This window comes from Geotrypetes seraphini, chromosome 12, assembly GCF_902459505.1.
Source record: "Geotrypetes seraphini chromosome 12, aGeoSer1.1, whole genome shotgun sequence".
Classification (NCBI taxonomy): Eukaryota; Metazoa; Chordata; class Amphibia; order Gymnophiona; family Dermophiidae; genus Geotrypetes; species Geotrypetes seraphini.
Window position 1 is genome coordinate 90819075 of NC_047095.1, and position 19130 is coordinate 90838204.

General features: G+C 47.2%; 1 protein-coding gene across 4 annotated transcripts in view; it reads right to left on the bottom strand.

The window, feature by feature from the left end:
* RC3H1 (ring finger and CCCH-type domains 1) overlaps nt 1-19130 on the bottom strand; it is a 446950-nt gene that overhangs the window by 128086 nt on the left and 299734 nt on the right. The gene's annotated exons all lie outside the window — the stretch shown is intronic.

Consider the following 19130-nt stretch of genomic DNA (forward strand, 5'->3'; position numbering starts at 1 on the left):
CACTCACTTCCCAAACCACCACCGTCAAAGCCTCCTCCTTCTGGCCGGCTCACCCGCCTTTAAATTAAGAGAAAAGCGCTGCACCGCGCTAACGCTGGCCTCGCCGTCTTCTGTCCACTGTGACCCGCACTCTCTGACTACTTCCTGTTTCCGCTAGGGTTGGCCACTGTGGATAGAAGATGCCGAAGCCAGCGGTAGCGCGGTGCAGCGCTTTTCTATTAATTTCAACGCGGCGGCTTGGAAGGGGGCGGCGGAAAATGCTGATGCTGCACAGGGAAGGTCGGGAAATACTGCTGCTTCATAGGCAAGTGTGTGTGTGGTGGGGAAATGCTGCTTCTGCACAGGGAAGGCCGGAAAATGCTGCTGCTGCACAAGGAAGTGTGTGTGTGTGGGGGGGAGGAATGCTGCTTCTGTGGGTGTGGGGGGAGGGAATGCTGCTGCTGTGGCTGCTGCACAGGGAAGTGGGGGGGATCGAAATGCTGCTGTACAAGGAAGTAGGGTGCGGGGAAATGCTGCTGCACAGGGGCATGGAGGGGGAGGGAATGCTGCTGTGGCTGCTGCACAGGGAAGTGGGGGGGGGGGGTGGAAAGAAAGACAGACAGCTAGCACCCTTTAATATAACGGGCTAAAATACTAGTACCATATAAAGCCTCTCTGAATGTCAAAATTACCAAAATTTTAAAGAATGAAGATGAATATAAACATAATATATGCAGACAAATGTTCATATTTATTTCCTTATATCGTTTGATAACATGCCTCACAAAAACAAACATATCCAGCACAGTACAAAAACAAAATTCAAAAGCACACTAAAAATATAACCATCCCACTACTCCACCCACCATCTCTCTCATTTTATAATGTGAGTGCCTAAATGTAGGCACCATTTGGGTGGAGAGATTATAGAATACTAGCACATAAGTGAATGTTACAGATTTATGCATAAGTTTTAGTGGTCACTATGCAGTTTACTGTAATCTTAGAGAATAATTTGCATAGTGCACAAATTCAGGTGGGCAGCACACGGACATCTCCCACAATTATGTGTACATTACAGAACAGTGTCATTTTCACACTCAAGTGCAACATTTGCTCTTATAAGATCATACAGAGCATCAGCAATATAATTCACCCCAGAGAGGAGAATTTGGGGATCTTCTCTATTTATCGGGTAGAGGTCCAAGACAGGCGAGTGTGACAACCATGTGCCACAAAAGGAAGACAGCAGCAGCCGCTTTAATCCCTAGGGACAAGCTTCAAATTGACGCTTGAGAAGAAAATCCATTTTCTGATCATAAGATTTGCTGCTGCTGGGTCAGACCAGTGGTCCATTGTGCCCAGCAGTTCGCTCACGTGGCGGCCCTTAGGTCAAAGACCAGTGCCCTATTTGAGTCTAGCCTTACTTAGAAACATAGAGCATGACGGCAGAAACGGGCCGGCGGCCCAAGTTTGCCTACTCAAGAACCCTCCCTCCCAACTAGTCTGCCTACTCAAGAACCCTTCTTCCATGGAGTATCTATCGTTTGAGCATAACTCTATAGTACTCCCACCTGTTTGTCCCATTGACTCTTGAAGTCATGCACGCTACTGGCTTCGACCACCTGGCTTGGAAGATCATTCCATCGATCAATCACCCGTTCAGTGAAGAAGTATTTCCTGGTGTCACCATTAAATCTTCCCCCTTAAGTTTTAGTGGATGCCCCTCTTGTCGCCATGGGACCATTTAGAAAAAAGATTTCCTCCTCCACTTTGATGTGACCCGTGATATATTTGAATGCTTCTATCATGTCCCCCCTTTCTCTGCGCTCCTCGAGAGAATATAAGTGCAGTCTGATCAGGCGTTCTTCATATGGTATGTCTTTAAATCCTGAGGCCATCCTAGTGGCCATTCTCTGTATCGACTCCATTCTCTTCACATTCTTTTGATAATGTGGCCTCCAAAATTGGACACAGTACTCCAGATGAGGTCTCACCATGGATCTGTATAATGGTAGTATGACTTCCGGCTTTCGGCTGATAAAACTCTTTCTGATGCAACCTAGCATTTGTCTGGCCTTTGCTGAAGCTTTCTCCACCTGATTAGCAGAACATAAGAACATAAGAAATGCCTCTGCTGGGTCAGACCCGAGGTCCATCGTGCCCAGCAGTCCGCTCACGCGGCGGCCCAACAGGTCCAGGACCTGTGCAGTAATCTTCTATCTATACCCCTCTATCCCCATTTCCAGTAGGAATTTGTCCAATCCTTTCTTGAACCCCAGTACCGTACTCTGCCTTATAACGTCCTCTGGAAGCGCATTCCAGGTGTCCACCACACGTTGGGTAAAGAAGAACTTCCTAGCATTTGTTTTGAATCTGTCCCCTTTCAACTTTTCCGAATGCCCTCTTGTTCTCTTATTTTTCGAAAGTTCGAAGAATCTGTCCCTCTCTACTCTCTCTATGCCCTTCATGATCTTGTAAGTCTCTATCATATCCCCTCTAAGTCTCCTCTTCTCCAGGGAAAAGAGACCCAGCTTCTCCAATCTCTCAGAATATGACAGGTTTTCCATACCTATTATCAGACAAGTTTCAAGTTTATTCAATCTTTTGATGGATCGCCTATTACAATTTCTAAGCGATGTACATAATATAATAAAAAGAAATAAGAAACTTAACATAATAGTTATATTAACATAACGTAAAAACAATTAAAACTTACTTGAGGGGTAAGGGAAAAGTAAAAGTTACAATTTCGGGTTTCGTAAGAATAAAGGGAAAGAACAAAAGGTAGGGTAAAAGAGGTAGCACAAGGTAGCACGAGCACATTTCTTAAGCATTAATACCAAAACGTAAGAAATTAAAATAAACTGTTAAAAATCGAAAGCATCTTTAAATAAATATGTTTTTAAAAGTTTTTTAAATGTTGTAATATTTTGTTCTATTCTAATAAATTGAGGGAGTTTATTCCACCTTTGTGGGCCAGCAACAGTAAATATATCTGCTCTTCTAGTACCTATGATTTTTAGAGATGGAACGTGTTGCTCTCCTTTGAACCCTCTCGACTAATGCCATATCCTTCTTAAGATACGGCGACCAATATTGGACGCAGTACTCCAAATGCGGGCGCACCATCGCCCGATACAACGGCAGGATAACTTCTTTCGTTCTGGCTGTAATACCCTTTTTGATTATACCAAGCATTCTATTCGCTCTCTTAGCGGCCGCTGCACACTGTGCCGACGGCTTCATTGTCATGTCCACCATTACCCCCAAGTCCCTTTCCTGGGTACTCTTATTCAATAACATCCCTCCCATTGTATAGTTGTACCTTGAGTTTCTGCTCCCCACATGTAATACTTTACATTTTTCAATGTTGAACTTCATCTGCCATTTCGCCGCCCATTCTTCTAATTTGTTCAAGTCCCTTTGCAACTTTTCGCAGTCCTCTGTAGTCCGAGCTCCATTAAATAGTTTGGTGTCATCCGAAAATTTTATTATCTCGCACTTCGTTCCTGTTTCTAGATCATTTATGAAGATATTAAATAGCAGCGGCCCGAGCACCGAGCCCTGCGGGACACCACTCGTGACCCTCCTCCAGTCGGAGTAGTGACCCATCACTCCTACCCTTTGTTTTCTACCCTCCAACCAGTTTCTGATCCATCTATGTACGTCTCCTTCCACCCCATGGTTCTTCAGTTTCCGGAGTAGACGTTCATGGGGCACCTTGTCAAAGGCTTTTTGGAAATCTAGATATATGATGTCTATGGGGTCTCCTTTGTCCATCCGTTTGTTGATCCCTTCGAAGAAGTGCAATAAGTTCGTTAGGCACGATCTTCCCTTGCAGAAACCATGCTGGCTGGTTATCAGAAGTTCATTTTTTTCAAAATGTTGATCGATGTTTTCTTTTATCAGTGCTTCTGCCATTTTCCCCGGAACCGAAGTGAGGCTCACCGGCCTGTAGTTTCCCGGGTCACCTCTTGATCCCTTTTTAAAGATGGGCGTAACGTTGGCTATTTTCCAATCTTCCGGGATCTCGCCTGTTTTCAGGGATAAGTTGCAAATTTGCTGCAGTAGTTCCGCTATCTCCTCCTTTAATTCCTTCAGAACCCTTGGATGTATGCCATCCGGACCCGGGGATTTGTCAGTTTTTAGTTTTTCTATCTGCCTACGAACGTCCTCAAGGCTCACTTCTATGGATGTTAATTTTTCTGCCTGACTTCCGTTGAAGAATTGCTCAGGTTCCGGTATGTTGGACGTGTTTTCGTTTGTAAATACAGACGAGAAGAACATGTTAAGCCTTTCTGCCACTACCTTCTCCTCCTTCACCACTCCCTTCCTGTCTCCGTCGTCCAGCGGTCCCACTTCCTCTCTAGCCGGCTGCTTCCCTTTAACATATCTGAAGAATGGTTTGAAATTTCTTGCTTCCCTGGCTAGCCTCTCTTCATACTCTCTTTTGGCTTTCCGAACCTCACGGTGACATTCTTTCTGATGCTTCTTGTGCTCTTTCCAGTTCCCCTCAGTTTTGTACTTTTTCCATTTCTTGAATGATTTTTTCTTATTGCCTATCGCTTCCTTCACTGTTTTGGTTATCCACGCCGGGTCTTTTGTTCGATTCTTTTTACACCCCTTCCTGAATCTGGGGATATACAGATTTTGCGCCTCGCTCACCATGTCCCTGAAGAAGGACCAGGCATGATTTACCGTTAGCCATGTTTTGGAAGTGTTCCTAAGTTTCTTCCTTACCAAGTCCCTCATTGCTTCGTAGTTTCCTTTCCTGAAGTTAAAAGTTGTCGCAATGGATCTCTTGCCTTTTGACACTCCTACCTCAACCTTGAACTTGATCATATTATGATCGCTGTTTCCCAACGGTCCCACTACTTCTACTTCCTTTGCAGGTCCCCTTAACCCATTTAGGATTAGATCCAGAGTGGCATTTCCTCTCGTCGGTTCTCTAACAAGCTGTTCCATGAAACAATCCTGTGTAGCTTCCAGGAATTTTGTCTCCCTAGTGCATTTCGAGCTTCCAAGCCTCCAGTCTATCCCAGGGTAGTTGAAGTCTCCCATAATAACCGTGTTGCCGCCTTTGCATTCACGCTTCATCTCGGCTTCCATTTCCTCATCGATATCTCTGGTTTGCCCCGGTGGGCGATAAAATAGGCCCATCTTTATTTCAGGCCCTTTCCTTCCCGGTATTTTAACCCATAGAGATTCCGGCTTGCTGGCCGTCTCTGCTGTGTCCATTTGTGTGGATTGTATGCCTTCTTTTATGTATAGGGCTATTCCACCTCCTTTTTGTCCTGTTCTGTCCTGGCGATAGAGCTTGTATCCCAGTAGTGCTGTATCCCATTTGCTTTCCTCATTCCACCATGTTTCAGAGATTCCAATGATGTCGATGTCTTCTGCGTTGGTCAAGGCTTCTAGTTCCCCCATTTTGTTTCTTAGGCTCCTTGCATTAGCATATATGCACTTTAGATCCTGGTATTTTGCTGTCTTCCTTTCTTTTCCCTGTGCTTCGGTCCATATTTTCTTCTCTTTTGCTGCAGACATTGTAACCACTTCTTCTGGGTTAGTCGACTCCTGCAGTTTGTCCCTTGTTCCTTCCCAGCCATTTTTCCCCTCGGTATCTTCACAGGATACCGTCTTCCGAATCGTCGACCCTTTGTCAACTGTCGGCTTTCCCCTTCTTCTTAGTTTAAAGCCTGTTCTATTCCTCTCTTGACTTTGTTTGCTAGGAGTCTAGTTCCTGCTGCGCTCAGGTGCAGTCCATCTTTCCTGTATAACTTGCTCTTGCCCCAGAACGCCGTCCAGTTCCTCACGAAGTGGAATCCTTCTTCCTCACACCATCTCCTCATCCACGTATTTATTGATTGTAGTTCCTCCTGCCTTTTCACATCTGCCCTCGGTACTGGTAGGATCTCTGAGAACACTATCTTCTGGGCCCTCATCTTCAGCTTCCTTCCCAGAATCTTGAATTGTTCTAACAGCGTGCTTCTTTTGTAGTCTCTCCTGCTGACATCGTTCGTCCCGATGTGGATCACTACAGCGGTCTCTTCTGTCTCCGCCCCTTCCAGGATCATTTCAATTTTGTCCACGATGTCCTTGGTTCTTGCTCCCGGAAGGCAGGTCACCAGTCGGTCCTCTCTCCCTCCTGCTATGTGGCTGTCCACATGCCTAAGGATCGAGTCTCCCACTAGGATCGCTGATTTTCCTCTCTTCAATTTTCGCTTCGGTCTCAGGTCAATGTCTTCAATGTACTTCACTCTTTCTTCTTTTGGGCCTCGACTAGCCAAAATCTCCCCCTCTTGCGTTAGCCCTCTGTGGGTGTCATCCTTGAGGTAATCTTTTTCTTGCTCTCCCTTGCATGTTGGTATCCGTGTAGCTTCTTCTTTCATCTGAAGTTCGTTCTCTTCCACCTTCGTCCTGTATGCCTCTTCAATGAATCTCTCGAGTTCCCTGACTTCCTCCTCAATGTGTCTCTCCGTGGCGTGAAATCCTTCTAGCTCCTGAATCTTGTCCTCTAGTCGCTTGACCTCCTTCTTCAAGCTTTTCAGTTCCTGACACCGACTGCATACATACGACTGTCTCCCCGAGGGGAGATAGTCGTACATATGACAGTCTGTGCAGAACACTGGAAAGCTCATCTTCTGGCTTCCTTCTGCTTCCATTGTTGTTCCTTCTTTAAGATATCAGTTGAGATTACTTGTGACTTGTACCCGCTTTGTGTCCTTTCTCTCTCCCTATCTGCTGTTGGTGTCCTCCCTGACTCTCTCTTTGTGCTGGTGCCCTCTCTTTCTTTCACTAACTGTCTCTGGTGTCCTCTCGCTCACTGCCTGTTGGTGGTGTCCTCTCTGTCTCTTCTCTCTCTGTCTGTGTTGGTGCTCTGTGCTGGTGTCTCTCTCTCTCTCTCTACCTGCTGCTGGGGTCCTCTCTCTCTCTACCAGCCGCTGGTGTTCTCTCTCTCACTCTCTCCCTCTGCCTGCTTGTTATACTTGTGTGAACGGCTTGGCCCTTTGTGTCTGTCTCTTTCTTACCTTCTGTGCTTTCCTTCTGTACTTGTCGCTTCTTTACCTTCTGTCTTACTCCGTTGCCTTGTCCCTTCTCAAAGGCCCTTCGCAAAGGCGCTCTCGCTAAGGCGAGCGCCTTTGCCGCTTGCCTTTGCCGCGCGCCGAACAGCTGCACGCCGTTGGCTCCGCCCCCTTTCAAGGGGGAGTCCGACGCTGCCTCTGACGCGGTGGGGGTGGGCGGAGCGTACTCTCGCCGCTTCCCTGAGTCCTGTGCTTCTTCCTGCCTCCTTCCCCTGCGCAGAACTCTGTGTCTCCGACTCTCCCTCTCTCAGTCCGGCTACCAGAGCACGCTGCCTTCTTCTCCTTTGCTCTGGCAACCCGATTCAGCGCTTGCCGCGTTGGCTCCGCCCCCTTTCAAGGGGGAGTCCGACGATGCCTCTGACGCGGTGGGGGTGGGCGGAGCGTACTCTCGCCGCTTCCCCGAGTCCTGTGCTTCTTCCTGCCTCCTTCCCCTGCGCAGAACTCTGTGTCTCCGACTCTCCCTCTCTCAGTCCGGCTACCAGAGCACGCTGCCTTCTTCTCCTTTGCTCTGGCAACCCGATTCAGCGCTCGCCGCGTTGGCTCCGCCCCCTTTCAAGGGGGAGTCCGACGCTGCCTCTGACGCGGTGGGGGTGGGCGGAGCGTACTCTCGCCGCTTCCCCGAGTCCTGTGCTTCTTCCTGCCTCCTTCCCCTGCGCAGAACTCTGTGTCTCCGACTCTCCCTCTCTCAGTCCGGCTACCAGAGCACGCTGCCTTCTTCTCCTTTGCTCTGGCAACCCGATTCAGCGCTCGATTTCATATCTTCTCAGATGAGAACTTCTGCAGTAGTTCTTGTTAAGTTTTCACCGTTCAAGGTGTATTTTTTGCATGGATTTCTGCTCCCAAGGTGCATTACTTTACATTTCTTGGCATTAAAGTTTAGTTGCCAAGTACTGGACCATTTTTCCAATACAAGCAGGTCTTGCTCCATAGTGTTGGTCCTGGTTGCGCTGTCAGATTCTGATGCCCTGCCCACAACGTTGCATAGTTTAGCGTCATCGGCAAATAGTGTAATTTTGCCTCAAAGTCCCTGAGTCAGATCCCCTTCAAAGACATTAAATAGCATCGGGTCCAAGACCGAGCCCTGTGGCACTCCACTGGTCACTCTCAACGTTTTTGATGGGATACCGTTTACCACTACTCTTTGAAGCCTGCCGCTAAGCCAGTCTTGTACCCATGCTATCAGTGTTTCTCCTAGTCCTAACAAGTTCATCTTGTTTAATAACCTACGGTGTGGAACACTATCAAAAGCCTTACTAAAGTCCAAATACACTATGTCCAGGGACTCACCGTCATCCAGTTTTTTTGTTACCCAATCAAAGAAGCTTATCAGATTGGATTGACAAGACCTTCCCTTTGTAAAGCCATGCTGATGGGGATCTCTTAATCTTTCATCATTCAGAAACGTAACTAATCTGTTCTTAATCAATTTTTCCATGAGTTTACTCACTATTGATGTGAGACTCACCAGTCTATAATTTTCAGCCTCTGACCTACCTCCCTTTTTGTGGAGCGGGATAACGTTGGCAGTTTTCCAGTCTAGGGGTACTTTTCCCTTGCTCAAGGAAAGATTGAAGATTACGACCAACAGCTCTGCCAGGACATCACTCAATTCTTGAAGTACTCTAGGGTGCAGATTGTCCGGGCCCATAGCTTTGTTCACTTTTATTTTTAATAGCTCACGGTAGACTTCGCTTGCAGTAAATTCCATGTCCTGGAATGGGTCTTCCGAACCCCCCCTTGTCTGTAGCTGAGGACCGGATCCTGGCGCTTCGCAGGTGTAGACTGAGCAGAAGTAGTTATTGAGTATTTCTGCTTTGTCTGCGTCCAAGTTTGTAAAGTTGCCGTCAGGTTTCTTTAGGTGCACAATACCGCTTTGTGTTCTTCATCCTGTCGTTAACGTATTTAAAAAAGGATTTCTTCCCTTTCTTTACCTGCCTAGCTATGTTTTCTTCCATCCGGAGTTTAGCCTCTCTGACTGTCGTTTTAACTTTTCTGGATTTAGCCATATAGGTTTCTTTAACTTCCGGTTACTGTGAAAGTTTGTAGGTAACGAACGCTTTTTTTTGGTTGTTTTATTAGTTCTGAAATCTCCACGGAGAACCACCGTGGTCTGTTCCTGAGTCGTTTGCTCACGGTTTTTATATATATGTTGGTTGCTTCTAGCAGGGTAGATTTCAGAGTCGACCATAGTTCCTCTACATTGACCGTCGTGCTTTGATTTTGCAGCACTTTGTAGACATAGTCCCCCATGCCCTGAAAGTTAGTTCTTTTAAAATTTAGTACCTTAGTCGACGTATTTGACCTAGTGGTTCCTTTTTTGAGATGGAACCACACCATGTTGTGATCGCTGGATGCCAAGGTGTCTCCCACCGATACCTCTGTGACACTGTCACCGTTGGTGAGCAATAGGTCCAGGATTACCATCTGCTTGAGGCATGCTCCTCGCATGGAGGCTAGTATCCTCTTGCTGCCGCTGGTTGTAGCGGAAAGTTTGTTCCATTGAGCATATTGAAGTCTCCCACCAGCACTGTATCTCCATGCAGTGTGATGGTCTCAATGTCTTCCATTAGCTCATCGTCTGATTGCTCCTTTTGTTTAGGTGATCTGTATACAACACCAAGATACAGGCATTTGTTATTCCCCTGGCAAGGTTCACCCAGAGGGATTCTCCCATATACTTAATGTCTGTGATTTTAGTAACTTTGATGTCTTCTCTAATGTATAGAGCTACCCCTCCTCCTGATTTGCCCTCTCTGCCTCGACGGAGTAAGTTATATCCTGGTATGACCATATCGCATCCGTGGGACTCCGAGAACCATGTTTCTGATATTGCCACTACATCAAGGTCGGCGTTTCTCATTTCCGTTTCCAGTTCTAGTATTTTGTTGCCTAAGCTACGGGCATTAGTATACATGTCTGTCCATTCTTTCTTTTTGTATGGAGTGTTTTCTGACTGAGATAGTTTGTCCCCTTCAATCAGTTTGTCACCCCTTCTGATGCCTCGGTCTCCTTCAGTGTCCAAGCGATTTCTCCCCCCTGACCTTCTGTCCAGGCGAGTTTTCCCCACTGACCCCAAGATGGAGTCTCCATCTCTCTCTTTGTCCCCCACTCTACCGACTTGATTGCTTACCTCAGATACTATGTCCCTGTCTTTCGCTCTGCCTTCTTCCCTCCCTTTGTCCCCTTTAGTATTTGCGCGATTTCTTACCTCCGAGTTACTTACCCAACTTGTGTGAGTGTGGATCCCCTCCCTTGGCTCACCTAGTTTAAAGCCTTTTGAAGCAAGTGAGCCAGGCGTCGTCCCAGGACGTTCTTCCCTCTTCTGGTTAAGTGTAGCCCATCAGGCCCCTGCAGTACTTGAAGTGCCCCTCCGTGGTACAGGAAGCTGAAGTTCATCTCCTTGCATCATCCCCTTAGCCACTCGTTAGTCCTCTTGACCCGTTCTTCTCTGGCTCTCCCTTTGTCTCTTACCGGTAGGATGGAGGAGAAGAACACTTGCGCTTCCATTTGCTTCAGTTTCTCTCCTAGGGCTCTGAAGTCTTCCTGTATCATCTCCGGGGAGTTCCTGGCGGTGTCGTTTGTCCCACGTGGATGAGAAGCATTGGGAAGTGGTCTTGGGGCTTGATTATTTTTCCTATGCAGGTATTCATATCCCATATCTTGGCTCCTGGTAAACAGCAGACCTCTCTTGCTTGTAGATCAGGTCTGCATACTAGTCCCTCAGCATAGAGTACCCAATGACAACTATTCTGTGCTTCTTGGGGGGGGTACTGATTCGTTACGTCTTGATTTGGGGTCGTCTGCTGAGTTTCGAGATTATACTCCTGGATGTCTTCCTGAATGTCCTCCTGAGTTCTGCTGGCGGGTCTTTCTTGTAGGAGCTGAAATCTGTTGCTCAGGGTGATCTGCGGAGTTGATGTGAGGTTGCTGTGCTCTGATCGCTTCCTTCACCACTACAGTGAGTCACGCAGGTTCCTTGTTCTTCCTCTTGGAACCCTTGTTAATACGCGATATATATAAATTTTGTGCCTCTGTGACTGTGTCCTTAAAAAGGGACCATGCTTGCTCTAGCGTATTTACAGTTCTTATCCTCTTCCTAATCTTCTTCCTCATGCCTCTCATCCCTTCGTAGTTCCTTTTATGGAAGTTCAGTACCGTGGCCGTCGTTCTGGACCGATTTTTTGTTCCTGTGTCTAGGTTGAAGCGTATCATGTTGTGATCACTGTTTCCCAGCATCCCGTCTACTTCTATACCCTGTGCCGGACCCCGTAGTCCATTTAGAACCAAGTCATACTAGGGAGGGAGGTTCGTTTAGTGACCTGCGCCACCAGTGAATCCATTTTTGGCTGAACAGCTGCTAAAATCTGGTGACATCGGATATAGCTTGAGCATAGTCTTAAGTTACTTGAAGGGATTCCTCTGGTGACTCCCAGTGGTCAGTGACCAGATTAGTGATGAATGAATGTGAGGGAAAAATACGGTCAAAGCCACAGAACTGCTCATAACTAAGCATTGAGAAGAAGCAGCTGGTAGGACTTCCAGCTTTAGCTCTTGCCGTGAGGTGTAAACAACGCTTGAAATTGCAGAAGCCTTGAATAACCACATACTGTTGGGTCTTCTCCCTGATCCAGTGTCGCCACTACCTCTTGACTGCTATCCTCCTGCATGGAAGCAGACTCTGCAAGGGAGACTTCATCCCGAGATAAAAATGGCATGGAATCAGACTTGCTATCCTCCCAGTCCATGACTGACTGAACCACCTGGTCCAAGTCTGCGTCCTCATCTAGTCAGGGCACTTGTTGAGGGGAGAACCCCTGCACCACCGCCACTGGTGCGCAACTAAAAGAACCCTCGGAAGCTCAATAAGCATTCCATATCAGGCTCACAAAATCCATTGTGAAGCCTAGTACTGGGGGGGCCCTCTGACCCTGGCAGGGAACCCCTGTTGAGGTTCCTGGGCTCTTCGACCCCCACATGACTGCACTTGGCCAATATACATTCAGAAGATCCTGGAAGGGGGTCTCTTCCCCTGGGGGCACACCAAATCTAATCTAATCTTCCATTTGTGAGTCGCACATACCTATAAAGGCTCAAGGCGACAGATCAAAGAGGAAGGGAAAGTTGTAAGGGAAGGGGGCATGGAGAAGCAAGAGGAGGGACATAGAAGTAGGGGGTGCTATACAAAAACTAAGACAGTTTATATTGTCAAAGAGATGAGTCTTCAGGTTTATTCTGAATGTTGTGTAGTTTGTCTCTCCTGATAGCTTCAGGTAGGTCATTCCAGGTTTTTACACCCAGATAAGTTAGCATAGAGTGGAAAATTCGCTTGTAGTGAAGGTATTTTGTGGATGGCAGGTTCAGTTGGATTCTGTTAAGAATTCTTTATGATGTTGACCAAACAGTAGAGAATAATTGGATGAGAGTTGCTGCTGAGTTTCCGTATAGAATCTGGTGTAGGATACATGACGATTTGAAAATTATTCGAGATGATATTGGGAGCCAGTGTAGTTGCCTGATGAAGGTTGTGATTGAATCAAATGTCTTTAATTTGTAGATTAGTCTAACGGCTGTGTTCTGGATAAGAGTAGTATCAAGGTCAAGGAACTAGAAATGTTCATAGAGGAAGCTCATCAGCACCACGTAGAGATCCCAGGGCTGGAAAACTGTACTCAGGAAACCGATGTGAGGAGAGAAGACACCCATGCAAACACAGAAGAAACCGAAGATGAGGTAGGAGACAACCGCACACCAGGAGGAATAGTGAGAGCACAGGAAGACATCGCCCCACCCAAAGAACAGGAAACAATTTCAAGAGTATCATTGGAGGAAGAAGACTGGCCCTACTCCAAGGACGTGGACCTACGCCCCCCAAGGAACTCCTGAATACAGAAGATGGGGATCATCGTAGGCGACTCCATTATACGACATGTGGACAGCCACACCGCAGGAGGAAGAGAGGACAGAGTCGTCACCTGTCTGCCTGGAGCAAGAGTGAAGGATGTGACCAACAGGATCTCCAGGATCATAGATGGCGCAGGGGGAGAGGACACCGCTGTCCTTATCCACGTGGGAACAAATGATGTGAGCGGGCGGAAGTATGACAGGGAAGAGCTGAAGGGCCAGCTCCGCTCACTTGGAAGACAACTGAAGATCAGGGAGGTGAAGGTGGCCTTCTCTGAGATCCTCCCAGTACCAAGAGCGGATGGAAAGAGACAAGGGGAATTGCAAGTAATCAACGCCTGGATGAGACGATGGTGCGAAGAAGAAGGCTTCGACTTCGTGCGCAACTGGACGGCGTTCTGGGGAAAAAGCAAGTACTACAGAAGGGACAGACTACACCTCAACAAGGAAGGAGCAAGAGTTTTGGCAGGCAACATGAAGAAGGCAATCGAGAAGGCTTTAAACTGAAAGATAGGGGAAAGCCGACAGTCGACCAACGGTCGATGGCACGGATAGCAGGATGCCCCGACGAAGAAGCCAAGGACAACTACTCCTACACAAGAGAAGACGACCTCACAGCCAATAAGGGAGAAAAAGCAGGAAGGGACAACTCAGACACAGGAGGGGACGACCACACAGCAAACAAGGGTGATAACACAGGAGCAGTAAAGGATACCGTAATTGAAACTACAGGGACGGCCAAGAGTAGAAGGTCCAAAAAGGTAACACGAAGGGAACTTAGATGTATGTATACGAATGCTAGAAGTCTAGGTAACAAAATGGGGGAACTAGAGACAATAGCAAGACATGACATATTGGATATCATTGGCATAACAGAAACATGGTGGAATGAAGAAAACAAATGGGATACAGTACTACAGGGATACAAACTGTATAGAAGAGATCGAGTAGGGTAGAAAGGTGGAGGTATTGCTCTATATGTTAAGGAGGGAATAGATTTTGTTGAAATGGTTACAACAGAAATGAAAGAGAAGCTTGAGTCACTCTGGATCAAAATTCCTGGTCAATATGGCGCAGATACGAAAATTGGCCTTTACTATCGTCCCCCAGGACAGGCGGAGGAAACTGACTCAGAAATGATGGAGGAAATCAAACAAGAATGCAAGACAGGCAATATAATTATATTGGGAGACTTCAATTTCCCAGGGATAGACTGGAAACTAGCAACCTCCAACTGCGGCAAGGAGGCCAAGTTCCTGGAGGTGCTAGGGGATTGCTTCCTGGAACAAATGGTAAAAGACAAGACAAGAGGCAACGCCACCTTGGACTTGGTCCTAAATGGCCTCACGGGACCGATAACAGAAGTGGAAGTCATGGTTCCACTGGGAACGAGTGATCACAATGTACTCAACTTTAAACTTGACATCGGGAAAGGGAAACATGCCAAAACCTTAACCACCACCTTGAACTTTAAAAAGGGTAAATACGATCGCATAAGAGCCATGGTAGAAAAACGACTCGAGAAGATGGTGGACAAACTTGAAACGGTAGATCAGGCATGGTCTCTACTGAAAAATACTATCACAGAAGCACAAGATCTCTACATTCCGAGGATTTCCAAAGATCGGAGAACAAAGAGCAAAAGAGAACCGGCATGGCTAACCATACAGGTGAAGGAAGCCATAAAAGAAAAGAAGGATTCTTTCAAAAAATGGAAATGCATAAAGACAACCGAAGCCTGGAACAAACATAAAGATGTTCAGAAGAAATGTCACAAGGCGGTGAGGGATGCAAAACAGGAATATGAGGAAAAAATAGCCCAGGAGGCCAAAAACTTCAAGCCCTTCTTTAGATACGTGAAAGGGAAAAAACCTGCAAAAGAGGCAGTGGGACCCCTGGACGACCAGGGAAGAAAAGGGTACATCAAGGAAGATAAACAAATCGCAGACAAACTAAATTCCTTCTATGCGTCCGTCTTTACGAAGGAGGACACCTCAACAATACCTGAAGCGGAGAAAGTGTTTGCAGAAGAAATAGAAGACAGCCTCACCACAGTTGAAGTGGACTTAGACCAGATATACTATCAGATCGACAAACTAAAAAGTGACAAATCCCCTGGACCGGATGGAATTCACCCGAGAGTCTTAAAGGAATTGAAGGTTGAAATCGGAGAGTTATTGCAAAAACTTGCAAACCTGACAATCAGAACTGGACAGATACCGGACGACTGGAGGATAGCGAACGTAACCCCAATTTTCAAAAAAGGATCGAGAGGGGAACCGGGCAACTATAGACCTGTGAGTCTTACGTCTGTCCCCAGCAAGATGGTTGAAGCACTGATCAAGGATAGCATAGTCCGGCACTTGGACGCACACGACTTGATGAAACCCAGTCAACATGGATTCAGGAAAGGGAAATCATGTTTGACGAATTTACTCCAATTTTTTGAGACCGTGAACGAGCAAATTGATAGTGGGAAGCCGGTGGACATAATATACTTGGACTTCCAGAAAGTGTTCGACAAAGTTCCACACGAAAGACTTCTCAGGAAACTACAAAGCCATGGCATAGAGGGGGATATACAAAGATGGATAGGCAAATGGCTGGAAAACCGAAAGCAGAGAGTGGGCATAAATGGGAAGTTCTCCGACTGGGAGAAAGTGACTAGTGGTGTACCCCAGGGCTCGGTACTTGGGCCGATCCTTTTTAATATTTATATCAATGACCTGGAGGAAGGAACATCCAGTGAGATCATCAAGTTTGCAGACGATACAAAACTATGCCGGGCAATCAGATCGCAGGAGCGACTTGTGTCGGTTAGAAACATGGGCGGAGAAATGGCAGATGAAGTTCAATGTGGAGAAATGCAAGGTAATGCATTTAGGCAATAAGAATAAGGAATACGAGTATACAATGTCAGGTGCAACTCTGGGGAAGAGTGAACAAGAAAAGGACCTGGGTGTACTGATAGATAGGAGCCTGAAGCCGTCGGCACAATGCGCGGCAGCGGCAAAGAAGGCAAATAGAATGTTGGGCATGATAAAGAAAGGAATCTCGAGTAGATCGGAGAAAGTTATAATGCCGCTTTATAGGGCAAAGGTCAGACCACACTTGGAATACTGCATCCAACATTGGTCTCCCTACCTAAAGAAGGATATAAAACTGCTGGAGAGGGTGCAGAGACGAGCAACAAAACTGGTGAAGGGTATGGAGAAACTGGAATACGAGGACAGACTTATAACACTAGGATTGTTCTCCCTTGAGAAAAGGAGACTGCGTGGGGATATGATCGAGACCTTCAAAATACTGAAAGGAATCGACAAAATAGAGCAGAGAAGATTATTTACATTGTCCAATTTGACACGGACTAGAGGACATGTAATGAAGCTAAGGGGGGACAGGTTCAGGACTAATGTCAGGAAGTTCTGTTTCACTCAGAGAGTGGTTGACACCTGGAATGTCCTCCCAGAGGCGATTATTGAGGAATCGACTGTCCTAGGCTTCAAGAGCAAACTAGATGCATATCTCCTTAAGAGAGGCATATAAGGATATGGTGGACTATAAATTAAGCCAGGTGTACACCTGGCAGGGCCTCCGCGTGTGCGGATCGCCGGACTTGATGGACCGAAGGTCTGATCCGGAGATGGCAGTTCTTATGTTCTTATGATGCCAAGGTAGGCGGAGTTGCAATAGTCTAGTTGAGGCAGGACCATCATCCAGGGCTGGATTAAAGGATAGACCCAGGAGGAACGTGCCTAGGGCCCGGAATTGTCAGGGAGGCCCTAGGGCCGGCATTAGGGGGGAGCAAACAGGGCAGCTGCCCTGGGCCCAACAGATCTAGGAGGCCCCGCAGTCTGAACTTCTTCATTGAACTTCTACATTGTCCTTTTCAGAGGGGCCCCGACACAAGGTGGCTGCCCCGAAGTTTTCCCTCTGCCGCGATCTGCCCTGTTGGAAACGGGGAGTTACGGCAGAAGGAAAACTTGGGGGCAGCTGCCGTGTGTCAGGGCCCCACTGAAAAGGACAATTTTGGCTGCAGGGGAGAAGCGATCACTTGCCTCGCCTCCTTCCCCTGTAGTATCAGAACGCCTCCCTTCTCGGTTAAATTGGCAGGCAGGGCCGGTGTTAGGGGGGAGCAAGGAGAGAAGCTGGCCCGGGCCCTTAATTTTTCTTTTGAGCTACGATGGTCGTCTGCTTTCTTCCTGCTTTCCCGACGCGGCGGGCCCACAAGCTTTCTTCCTCCCTTCCCCCCCATGTCAATTCTGAAGTTCCGGGCCAACCAGGCAATGATTGGCTGGCCTGGAACATCCTCTCCGACGTCAGAATTGATGTTGGGCAGGAAGGCTTGTGGGCCTGTTGCGTTGGGGAAGTAGAGGGAAATCGAGGGCGGTGGCTTGGCGAAATCAGCAGCAGCGGCGGGGAGAGAGAGAAAGAAAGTGGAGGGGCAGAAAAAAAAAAAGCCTGAAAAAAAGGGATAGGGAGAGCGAAAGAAAGAAAGGGGACAGGGAGAGAAAGAAAGAAAGGGGACAGGGAGGGAGAGAGAAAGGTTTCACTAAATCTACTACACTAACCAAAGTCCTCAAATTCAAGGACACAAATTTCAAAGAAATGGGAGACTTCGTTCACCAGGCGCTACAAAGCCAAGAAGAAACCGATAACATGGAAGACATGTGGTCGACTTTGAAAGCAACCATACAAGAAGCAACAAACCGCTATGTAAAATCAGTAAGTAAACGGCGAAGCAACAATAAGCCACAGTGGTTTACTGCGGAGATCTCAGACCTGATCAAGGAGAAGAAAAAAGCATTCATCTCTTACAAACAATCAGGGAAGCAGGACTCTAGAGCAGACTACCTGGCCAAATCAAAAGCCGTCAAAACAGCAGTCAGGGAGGCTAAATTCCTCATGGAGGAGTCTCTAGCAAAGAACATCCAGAAGGGAGATAAATCCTTCTTCAGGTATATCAGTGATAAAAGAAAAAACTCAGGCGGGATTGTACGTCTTAGGAAACCAGACGGAGACTATGTGGAAAAGGATTCGGAAAAAGCCCAACTATTAAATGAATACTTCTGCTCAGTCTTCACCCGAGAAGCGCCAGGGCTCGGCCCTCAGCTACAGACAAGGGTTGGCTCAGTTGACCCGTTTAGTAACTTTGAGTTTACGCCCAGCAGTGTCTACGGTGAGCTGTCAAAGCTCAAGGTTAACAAAGCAATGGGGCCGGACAACCTGCATCCCAGGGTGCTTAGGGAGCTGAGTGATGTCTTGGCGGAGCCACTGTCCGCGCTCTTCAACCTCTCCCTTAGTACAGGCAGCGTCCCGTTGGACTGGAGGACGGCTAACGTCATTCCACTACACAAGAAAGGCTCAAAGATGGAGACAGAAAACTACAGACCAGTGAGTCTAACATCGATAGTGAGCAAACTAATGGAAACTCTAATCAAACACCAATTAGATAAGATCCTGGATGAGGAGAATCTACGGGATCCCCGACAACATGGATTTACTAAGGGGAGATCCTGCCAATCCAACCTGATCAGCTTCTTTGACTGGGTAACGGGGAAGCTGGATATTGGGGAGTCCCTGGACATCGTGTACCTGGACTTTAGCAAAGCATTCGATAGCATACCACACCGCAGGTTCTGAGCAAGATGAGTTCTATAGGATTAGGTAACACATTGACGAAATGGGTTGGGAGCTGGCTTGGAGGTAGGCTCCAAAGGGTGGTGGTGAATGGCACCCCCTCCGAAATGACGGAGGTGATTAGTGGAGTACCACAGGGCTCAGTCTTGGGCCCAATCCTATTCAACATCTTTATAAGAGACTTGGCAGAAGGGCTTCGAGGTAAAATAACATTATTTGCCGATGACGCCAAACTGAGTAATGTAGTGGGCAAATGCACAACAGACGAAGATTCAGTGCCCGACAACATGATGCACGACCTACTCCTACTGGAGCGATGGTCTAGGACATGGCAACTCAACTTCAATGCCAAAAAATGCAAAGTTATGCACCTGGGCAGCCAGAATCCATGCAAGTCTTATACCCTTAATGGCGAGATCCTAGCAAAAACGGTAGCAGAACGAGACTTGGGGGTAATCGTCAGTGAGGACATGAAGTCTGCCAATCAAGTGGAGCAGGCTTCGTCCAAGGCAAGACAAATCATGG